The following is a 10,760-nucleotide window of genomic DNA, read 5'->3' on the forward strand; positions in this document are numbered from 1 at the left end:
CCCCTGGCGTCCCATATGGTCCCCCAAGCCAGGAGTGACTTCTGAGCGCATAGCCAGGAGTAACCCCTGAGCGTTACCGGGTGTGGCCCAAAAACAGAAAATAAAGGAAGTTATGGGTCTGTGGCTATGACCCTGATTCAAATCTCAGCATCTCATAAGGTCCCCAAAGATTGCCAGGTGTGGCTTCTGAGCACAGAGACCCCAAAGATAAAAAAGACAAACAAGGGGCCAGAGAGATGGCATGAAAGTAGGGCGTTTGCCTTGCATGCAGAAGGATGGTGGTTCGAATCCCGGCATCCCATCTGGTCCCCCGAGCCTGCCAGGAGCAATTTCTGAGCGTAGAGAACTGGGAGTAGCCCCTGAGTGCTGCTGGGTGTGACCCAGAAACCAAAAAAAAAGACAAACAAAAAACCCCAAAACATCATATCTATGACTTAGATTATCTTTTTTTTTTTAAGAAATATTATTATTTTGGTTTGGAGTCATATTCTGTGATGTTCGGCCTTATTCCTGGTTCTGTACTTGAGGTGGGGCCACTCCTCGTGGGGACCATGTGTGGTGTTAGAGATTGAATGCTGGTCAGGCATATGCCTCTCTGACCCCATACAGCCTTTTGCTTAAGCAGATAAACTGCCAGGCATCTCTGAGGATTGCATGTAGCCTACAGTCTCCCAGGAACCCTGGATGGGTGGGTGGGAAGAAAGAACCTGAGGGAAAGTTGGTAAGGACACAGTGATGGCAGCTCAGGCTGGGAAAGAACTTTGGGTCAGAGTTTGAGAGAAAATGACCAGAGCTCGGAGCAATACTATACACCTGCTACAGGCTGGCCAGGCTCCAGTCTCATTCTTCATCTTGAACGTGGACTGGAATGACTTTATTTTTGCTTATCTCACAAGATTATGTTCCAAACTTCTTATAAACGGGGGAATATTAAGCCAGCATAAGGGATTCTTATTGTCTGCCTCCTGGAGCTGAGGCAGGACTCAATTTGGTTACCAGCGCTGGCACTGTGGAAATGATTCAGCCCTGTAGATCACTCCAGAGGCACGTGGTGGTAAATGTCTACACAGTTCAGCAGATGAGAGAGAAATATTAATTATATCAATGAATCATAGTGCTGCTTCCTCTTCTGCCTTTGCATTATCGCTGACCTAATTTTCGTGTTCCGTCTCTCCTCTCCCATTATCCTTGAAGAATAATGCGGGCCTTGCTACGGGCATGATCACTTTGCCATCCCAGTAACTATGCCACTATCATTTTTCACTGGTACAGGATTAATTGACAAACATGACAAGGCTACGCCCTACCACATTCCAAATTGCTTGAGCAGCTGGGGTGCAGTTTTCACACCTGCTGGTGTCAAATCCGTACTGGGTGTAGGGATCAAATTCTAGTGCTGAGAACCAGGAGGAAGAGACACATCCATTTGCCAGTTCTCAGATTTTGCAGCATTACTTTAAATCAGAAGGGTGAGTTGGGCCCGGAGAGATAGCACAGCGGCGTTTGCCTTGCAAGCAGCCGATCCAGGACCAAAGGTGGTTGGTTCAAATCCCAGTGTCCCATATGGTCCCCTGTGCCTGCCAGGAGCTATTTCTGAGCAGACAGCCAGGAGTAACCCCTGAGCATCGCCGGGTGTGGCACAAAAACAAAAACAAAAACAAAAAAAGAAGGGTGAGTTACTAGATATCTATTTTGTTATAAAGTATGATGTCTGATAATTAGAAAATGACCCATTAGTCCAATGGTGACAAAACTGACACTTTTAAAAGAAATAGAAATGAAGTATCAACATAGGAGCTAAACTCTATTTGAAAAAAAAAAAAAAAGATTCCATATCATGGGAATATTTTATAAAATACTTTTAAAAAAATGCCAAATTCCCATCTATAAAATGATCTATGATATAATGCAGATCTCACCTACAAAATGATCTGTGATATAAAACAGATCAAACTGAAGCTTGATAAAACTGAAGTTCACCGGAATAAAGGTTAATTGACCAAGTGTCTCAATGAAAGCGAATCAAAGATGGCAAACGTTTCCTTCACCTCTTTCCCACCTATATCTCCAATAGAATTTTTGTTTATGATCAGCTCCCTTTTCTATCCTTTCCCCAAGTGTGTTATATATGGTTTCAGTCCACACCAAATGAAGGAACCATTGATTAGACTTGATTTAAGGCAGCAGTGATAAATGCAGCTGGAAATTGATGCACGCCCCTCAAGTGAGTGGGGCCCAGCCATCCTCAGCAACATGCTCAGCTGTCTCAGGGCTGGAGAAAACAAACAGAGAAATACATGTCAAACAGATAAATGACTTTGCTGTTTTGAGCTCTCTGCAGAGGCCATTTGTTTCCTAGATAAGGAAGACTGCTCTCCAAAGTCAGGAAAAGATAAGCTAGAGAAAAAGGATGAATGTGAAATTGGGAGACTGGGCACTTGGAAAAAACCCACAGAAAGGGTTTACCTCCACTTCACCTCTGTGCTGGAGGCCGCCATTCTGCTGGGACAGCACCAAAGGCTCCATTCCCAGGTTAGCTGTTGTTGCTGAAGCTGTTTCAGTTGTTCCCAGGGAGTCGTTTCCCAGATGCCTCCATGGCAAGCACTAAGGGAGGCGGCAGTGAACAGCACAGTGACTGAGCAGGCAGCTCCCATGCTAGTCCAGAGAGTCCGCCTGAAGACCGCCCAACTGAAAACAATTGTCCCAAAGGCAACCCAGGCCTCTCATTGAATCTTCCCACAGACCAAAGTGAAAAAACAAAATTGAGGATGGGAGTGTGAGGCCACTCAGTGGTGTTGAGGGGATCATATGTGATGCTAGGAATAGAACCAGAGTCACTGTAAAGGCAGAAGCAAGCGAAAAAAGAGAGTCTTTCCTCCTGTATTATGTCTCTGGACCCTCAGAGTGAAAATTTGACGGTATTTCTGATTCTGTCATGTTTTCCATCTCAGCATGTTTGCCTCTGTGCTGCTTTCTCTGCTCCCTGTTAGCCTGCCTTGCTTCACATATTGCACATCCTTTCAAGGCCCCATCCAAATGTCACTTCCTGCAGGACGACACTTTTTTATCCTTACTGGCTGCAAACAATTTCTTACCTTCAGACTCCAGAAAAGCCTGCAGCCAAGGAAAACCAAATGGGTTTGGCAATAAAGTGCCCACGAGGTTCAGTCATTTATTGAAATGACTGAAATTAAAACAGGGTGCAGAGGTGGGGTATGTGCAGTGAACTACTTGCAGAAGGGTGCCAATATCTAATTTTGCATTTCAATTCAGTCTTTTAACCTGTCAAAGTCATCATTTCATAAAAGCTTGTTAACCTAAAAAAAAAATCATAACATCTATCACTCTTCTAAGGAACATGTTAGGGTCTGAAGTCAAAGGACAAGACCACACAATTGAAACAAAGCAAAGCTTTATTTCCATTTATCAGCAAGCTCCAAACTGACTGGCCAGGGCCACCTCTCGAAGGTGACCCCTGTGGGCTACAAGCAAGTTCATATAGGGTTTTGCACAAAAGATTACTTCATTCTGTTTTTCATGAAATTGATTGGCTAATGTCTAGGGGACTTTCCATAGTTCCTACTAACAAGATATCTGCTATGGGTAGGTGTCCCAGGGTGTTTATGGATTCGAAGGGCCTTGAGAATTGAGAGCCAAAAGACCCTTGAGAGAATTGTGAGAGAGCCATAGAAGTTTTGCAAATGGAAACTTAGTCTTTTTTTTTTTTTTTTTTTTTTTTTGGTTTTTGGGTCACATCCGGCATTGCTCAGGGGTTACTCCTGGCTGTCTGCTCAGAAATAGCTCCTGGCAGGCACGGGGGACCATATGGGACACCGGGATTCGAACCAACCACCTTTGGTCCTGGATCGGCCGTTTGCAAGGCAAACGCCGCTGTGCTATCTCTCCGGGCCGGAAACTTAGTCTTGTTAGTCTTTTTTTTTTTTCGGTTTTCGGGCCACACCCGGCAGTGTTCGGGGTTACTCCTGGCTCCATGCTCAGAAATTGCTCCCAGCAGGCACAGGGGATGCCAGGATTTGAACCAATGACCTTCTGCATGAAAGGCAAACAAACGCCTTACCTCCATGCTATCTCTCCGGTCCCAGTCTTGTTAGTCTTTTTTTTTTTTTTTTTTTTTAAAGCCAGTCAAATTGAGCAGTGGGGGGGGTTATATACCAATTTTTGTGATACTAACATTAATAAGTTCTGATATACCACTGCCATCGGATCAGCCTACTCTTGTTAGTCTTAAAAAAAAATGGAGCCCCTTCTTCTCTGGGTTCCTCCACAAACACACATAACTTCCAGATAGGCTCTCTGGCTCTGGGGGTGGCTTAGTGATTAGGAGTGCCTGCCTTATCAGCATGAGGCCATGAGTTGGACCACTGCTGCCCACATACATCCAGCAAGGTCCTAGCTGTCCTGCATCTTTCTCCTCTTGACTTTGCTTATATGACTCCTGCAGTTCAACCCATACTGCATAGCTAAAGACAAGCTCTTGTCTTTTATTACAGATAGATAGATCTATAATAGATAGATTAGATAGATAGATAGATAGATAGATAGATAGATATCCTCTATCCTCTCATATGTTATGTGACACACTTGTCTCCAATTTTCCAATTTCTGGCTATTGTAAACTGCACTGCAGTAAGAGACATGCATCTATCTTTTTGAATCAGCCTTTTGGTGTTCTTTGGGTTGAGACCTCAGATTGACATTGCTGTCTCATGTGGTAGTTCTATTCTTATTTTCGTGAGCAAACTCCATACTCACTTTTCATAGAAACTAAACCAATTTATTTTCCCACCAATTATGAATGAAGGTTCTTTTTTCTCCACGCTCTCCCCAGCATCTGTTGTTTCTGGCCTTTTTGATCCAGGCCACTCTCACTGGTAAGGTGAGAGCTCACTTGTGTGTTAGTTTGTGTGTGTGTGTGTGTGTGTGTGTGTGTGTGTGTGTGTGTGTGTGTGTGTGTGTGTGTGAAGAATGATGGTTTTTATTGAATAAAACTAACTTAGAAAGATATGAGGGGAGAAATAGAAAATACATGTTCAAGAGAGAACATGGCCTTGAACTTCAAGTCTGCACAAATAAGAGATCGGGAACAAGCAAGAGAACACAGGCTTGAAGAGAAAGCCTCGTTATTGTTTTGATTTTCAGTTTCCTGATAATCAGTGATAATAGGCATTTTCAAGTGTTTGTCGGTATTTTTATGTCTTTGTGGAGAAGTATCTGGTTACCACTTCTCCCAAATATTTTTCCTCCTTATTTTTTGGACCACATGTAGTGGTGTTGCTCAGGCCTTTCTCCTGATTGTGTACTCAGGGTGACTATCTGAAGGGTGAGGGATTAAACACAAATTGACCATGTGCAAGACAAGTACCCTATCCACTGTACTAACACTCCAGCCCCGCTTCTCCAAATTTTTGATGGGGCTGTTCTTTTCTTGTACTGAGTTAATGCGTTTTCTTGAATTTAGCCTTTTGCCTGAGGTACAGTATGGATTTTCTCCTGTCAAGCAGGCAAAAGACAGGATTTTTATTTTTTTGAGGGGCTACTCCCAATAGTTCTCAGATCTTACCCTTGGTTCTGCACTCAGGTATCACTCCTGTCAGGATTAAAGGGGCCGTATGGGATGCCAGGGATTGACAACATGCAAGGTAAATGCTCTGCCCACTGCTATTTCTGCACCAAGCGGAAACAGGATTTGAATGGCAGCTGTCACTCTTCAGGCCTCTGCACTGTGGTAGGCTCTCTCTGCTTAGTAAGCTCTTTCCTCAGCATAACTAGGTCTCCCTCTTCAGTCCTTCAGAGGCTCAGATCCACCTACCCGTGAAGGAGACTTTGGACAGGCTGAGACAATGTTATTGACTTACTGACTAGGGTAAGGATTGAACTTAACCCAAGGGCAGGCTGTGGGATCTGCAGCCTGTAAAACCTCGCTATAATCTTGGAAACTTGGCACTGGCAACATACTCTACCTGAAAATGAAAGAAAGGCTGCTATCCAGCGTTCCCTGCAGACATTGTGGTGGAAGCTGAGGCTGTCTCAACAGGCAGAACAACTGAGATCATCAAATTTTGTGCCCTCAGGAACCTGAACTGGGAAAAGCACAGAGGATCAAACCCAAGACAGCAACTGCTGAAGGGAGAGGGGTGAGTACAGTCACACAGTGCACCTGGAGTCAGGCCTGCAATTTGATCTAGAAGAAGGATGAATATGGACTTGGGTAGTAGAGGGGAGATGCCAAGGGGAGGTACAATGCCAGTTGGTCATGGAAAAGAGGGGCTGGACAAGCAAGGATGCAGCCAGCCAAGGTGAAGTCACATTACGTGTGAGCAACGATCCAAACATTCCTACTTTGAACTCCCAAGAGCAGCCTGGGATCTCCTATGCCCACTTTGATCAACCGTCATCCCACCAGACTTGCCCCCAGCCTGCACTTGGTCAAGCCCACAGGATACCTGTTTCTCTTATTGCTGAACAAACCAGAGGTCTTGCCTTTAAGGCCTTGGGGAAGCCAACTTGGCCATCTCAAAGAGGAAGGAGGGTTTGTTTGTTTGTTTGCTGTGGGCTGAAAAGTCAAGCCGGAGAACGGATTTCAGGAGAGGTTCAACTTAGCTGTTCTGCAACATGCCCAGAGCCATGTTTCTTTCCCCTTCTCTGTTCTCATGAATATCATTATCCACTCGTAGACACCTCTCATGTCCGTGGTGGCTGCAGCTACCACTTTCTTGTTAAAATTCATCAGCAGAGAGAAGATCTACCTTTATCCCACTACATGCACCCTGCTGGTGTGCTAAAGGCTCCAAGAATCACTGCTGGAGAGGCATGTGCTGAAGGGTTGGCCCAGGCCACAGGAACTGGGGGCAGCTAGAGTGAGGTTGTGTGCAGTGGGGGCCATTACAGGGTGCTTCCTGCAGTAACAGAGCAGGGACAAAATGGGGAGTTATAGGGAACTGGAGAGATAGCATGGAGGTAGAGCATTTGCCTTGCATGCAGAAGAATGGTGGTTCGAATCCTGGCATCCCATATGGTCCCCCGAGCCTGCCAGGAGTGATTTCTGAGCATAGAGCCAGGAGTAACTCCGGAGCACTGCTGGGTGTGTCCCAAACACAAAACAAAAATGGGGGTTATAACTGAGATATCTGCAAACCTTTTTAGCTTCAAAAAGCAAGGGGACTAGAGCACTTGGCTGTCTGTAAGCAAACCTGAGGAAGTATGTGTCATGGTGGTGAAAAGGATGGTGGAAACTTTGGGTCTTCACCCTTTGATTTTGGATCCGTTGCTACTTTCCCCAGGCTGCTCCAGGCCACAATGGGCATTCCTGAGAGAGCAGTCAGTCCTGCTTCTATGGGCTCTGGGAGTACCTCAATGTCCTACTCGCCCTTTCTCCGCTTACTCCCTCCCTACTCCAATCCTTTACTCTTCACTCATCCATTCCTTTACTCCTTTTCTTTTTCACTCCTTTACTCCTTAATTTAGGCTTCATTTCTGCCTCCTTGTTACCGTTCCATGGTGCTACCACTTGCCCATTTGGCTTTTCTTCCTGAGGATTTCCAGGTTTTCCCAGACACCCTGTGGGAGCCTCTAACTTGAGATATCCTTGGCCTGGTCTAAAAGTGCCCCACAATCCAGATGTTTAGCTGGGACAGAAGATCTTGCTTGATGCTAACTAACCAGGAGGTAGCCCTAATTCCATCAATCCTCACCTTCTCGCTGCAGCCTAAGGCGCTGTCAGTGTCCCTCCTAGAGCCTGGTGAGGCGTCTCCACATGACTGGGGTCACCTGGCCTCTGGGGGAGTCAAGCGGGTGACTGACTTCTGATCGTGAACACAATCCTGGGCTTTTCTGCAACCACGCACACACGGGTAGGGCCTGGTGAGGGGGCTGAGATCTCTCTGTGAGTCCAACGGGGCAGAAGACAGGATCCAGTGACGCGTGGAGCAGGGACCCGGCCAGGTTTGCATCCTTTGCAGAGTGCCACCCTTTTGCAGAATGCCACCCTTTGCAGAGTGCCAACCTTTGCAGAATGCCACCCTTTGCAGAAAAGTCATCCTGGCTGGCCCAGGCTTTCCAAAGACGCCCCGAAGGCGGCCTAGCCGGAGGAGGAGGGGCGGGCAGCTGGCGGGTGGCCCGCAGCGGGTGCCCGGGTGCGGGTTGCACCGGGGCACCGGCTGTTGCGCGCACGGGCGCGGCGGAGCGCGGGCGGCCGATCGGGGAGTGGAAGCCGCTCTGGGTTTCGCGCGCCCGGCCCCTCTAATCCGCTCCATTGTCCGCTGACGTGTCTAATTATGTGTCTGACAACCGCAGCGCTCCCCCCGGGGCGGCCGGGGCTGATTGCTTCATCTGCTCGCGGGCCCCCGCGGGAGCGGCGCGCGGCGGGGCGGGCCGGGGCGGAGCGGGCGGAGTGCGCGCGGGCGTGCGCGGGTGGGCCGCAGGTGCGCGAAAGGGGATCCCGGCGGCAGGTGCGGGCCCCGGCGTTGCTCCCGGGCCGGCCTCGCTTTAATTACCGCCCGCCGAGGGAAGGAGACTGTTTTATTTAAGAACTAGGGGAAGGGAAGGGACCGGAGCGATAGCACAGCGCGGTAAGGCGTTTGCCTTGCATGCAGCCAACACAGGACGGACCCCGGTTTGAATCCCGGTATCCATCCCATATGGTTCCCCCAAGCCTGCCAGGAGCGATTTGTGAATGCAGAGCTAGGAGTAACTCCTGAGCGCCTCCAGGTCTAGGTGTGACCCAATAACCAAAAAAAATGAGCCCGAGCTGGATCCTGGAGACGCTGGAGGCAACCAGCGGCTGGAATAGAGACACCTGCGTCTTTCCTAAGTGGTTTGCAAGTTCAGAACTGGGGGGTCCAGGTAACCTTTTACCTGGACCACAGAGAGGCTTTCCTGGGCCAGTTCGACAGCGACTGTACCGTTTGGAACCCTGCTCCTGGACCCTAGGGCGGTAATTTCCCAGAAAGGATAGCACTGGAGAGGTGGAAATCTGGCACCAGGATCATCGCGTTTGACTGACCCTGCCAGTCTCAGGGCCCTGCCAAAGCCAGACAGCTGCCTCCTTTTCAGCAAGGGGCTGAGCCCATTAAAAAACTAAATAAATAAAAAGACACTCTGGGGCCCGGGAGTGGTAGCAGAGTTTGCCCTGCACGTGGCTGACCCAGGACGAACCCGGGTTCGATCCCTGACATCCTATATTGTCCCCTGGAACCAGGAGTGATTTCTGAGTGCAGAGCCAGGAGGAACTCCTGAGTGCTGCCCGGTGTGGCCCAAAAACCAAAATCCAACCAATTAACCAACCAAACAAAACCGAGACACTCTGGAGAGACAGTCCAGAGGGGCCGGTTCTATTCCAGGCACCACTTATGAACTTTGAGCACCACCAGGAGTGATCCAGGAGGAGAAAACCCAGAGAAGTTCTCCAGACAATATTGACGAATTAAAATAAAGCCAGGAAACTCAGGTTATCTCGGAAGAGAGCACTTGTCTTGGGGGCAGTCCCTGAAAATTTCCCAAGGAGGGAGGAATTTCTTGGTTATGCCAACAATTGCTCAAGGGCATGGATTGTGGGAACAAGTCCCAGATGGAGAAGGCGCTAGGAGCACAACTGCTGGTGTGATAAGGGCCCGGTAGGGCCTGAGGGGTGTCTGACTTTGAGAACTGCCCAGTAGTCTCTGGAAGAGTCACATTTACTCCAGGCTCGCAGGCTCAGCGTTGGTACATTCAGAAAAGAAGAGAGCTGCTGGGGTGTGGACAAACAGTAATGCTCAGGCTTTGCATGTGGTTCCATGGCTGGGTTCCACTCCCCACAGCCACAGACATCCCTGGACCCAGCACAGCTGGGTGTAGCCCTCACAGTTAACAGCCGCCACAATAGAGTGGGAGAGGGTAAATGCAGTCTTCCCAGTAACTGGAAAACAAATGTATCCTGTGTCATTGGGGAGCTTCTGCGGAATGCAAAGCCAGTGTGGCCTCTCCCCCTTATCTTGCCCTCAACATCATTTTATCAGTCACCCTCCTCCAAGTTACTGTCCTACCTCCACCTCCCTAAGTCCCTGGGTCCTGCCCTCACAGTACCTCCTTCTCCCTCCACTCTCTCTCTCTGTTTATCATTGACTTGCAAGTATCTTGCTCCAATAGAAATGCCCTTGTCCTTATAGGTCCTTTTGCAAAAAGGAACCAAATCCGTTTCACTGCCTTTTATGTTTTATTTTTTGTTTTTGTTTTTGTTTTGGGGGTACACCCGATGAGGCTCAGGGGTTACTCCTGGTTTTACACTCAGAAATCATTCCTGGTCTGGGGCACCATATGGGACGCCGGGAGGATTGAACCCTGGTCTGTCCTAGGCTAACGCGGGCAAGGCAGACACCTTACTACTTGTGCCACTACTCCGACCCACTGCCTTTTTTGTCTTTGGACCACTCTGGCAGTGCTCAGAGGTTACATCTGGTTCTGCATTCAGAAATTACTCCTGACAGTGATCAAGGAACCATTTAAGATGCTGGGAATAGAACCGAGGTCAGCCAGAACTGCAAGTTGCGGCAAGTGTCCTATCTAGCGGTCCTCATTACTTTTTTTTATAGTGCCTAGGAACAGTGAGTTTCAAAAATCAAAATCAAAACCAAAACTATAAAACATGTTAAGATTGGGGCCAGGCGGTGGCGCTAAAGGTAAGGTGCCTGCCTTGCCTGCGCTAGCCTTGGACGGACTGCGGTTCGATCCCCCGGTGTCCCATATGGTCCCCCAAGCCAGGAGCA

The sequence above is a fragment of the Suncus etruscus genome, chromosome 7, assembly GCF_024139225.1.
Source record: "Suncus etruscus isolate mSunEtr1 chromosome 7, mSunEtr1.pri.cur, whole genome shotgun sequence".
Taxonomy (NCBI): Eukaryota; Metazoa; Chordata; class Mammalia; order Eulipotyphla; family Soricidae; genus Suncus; species Suncus etruscus.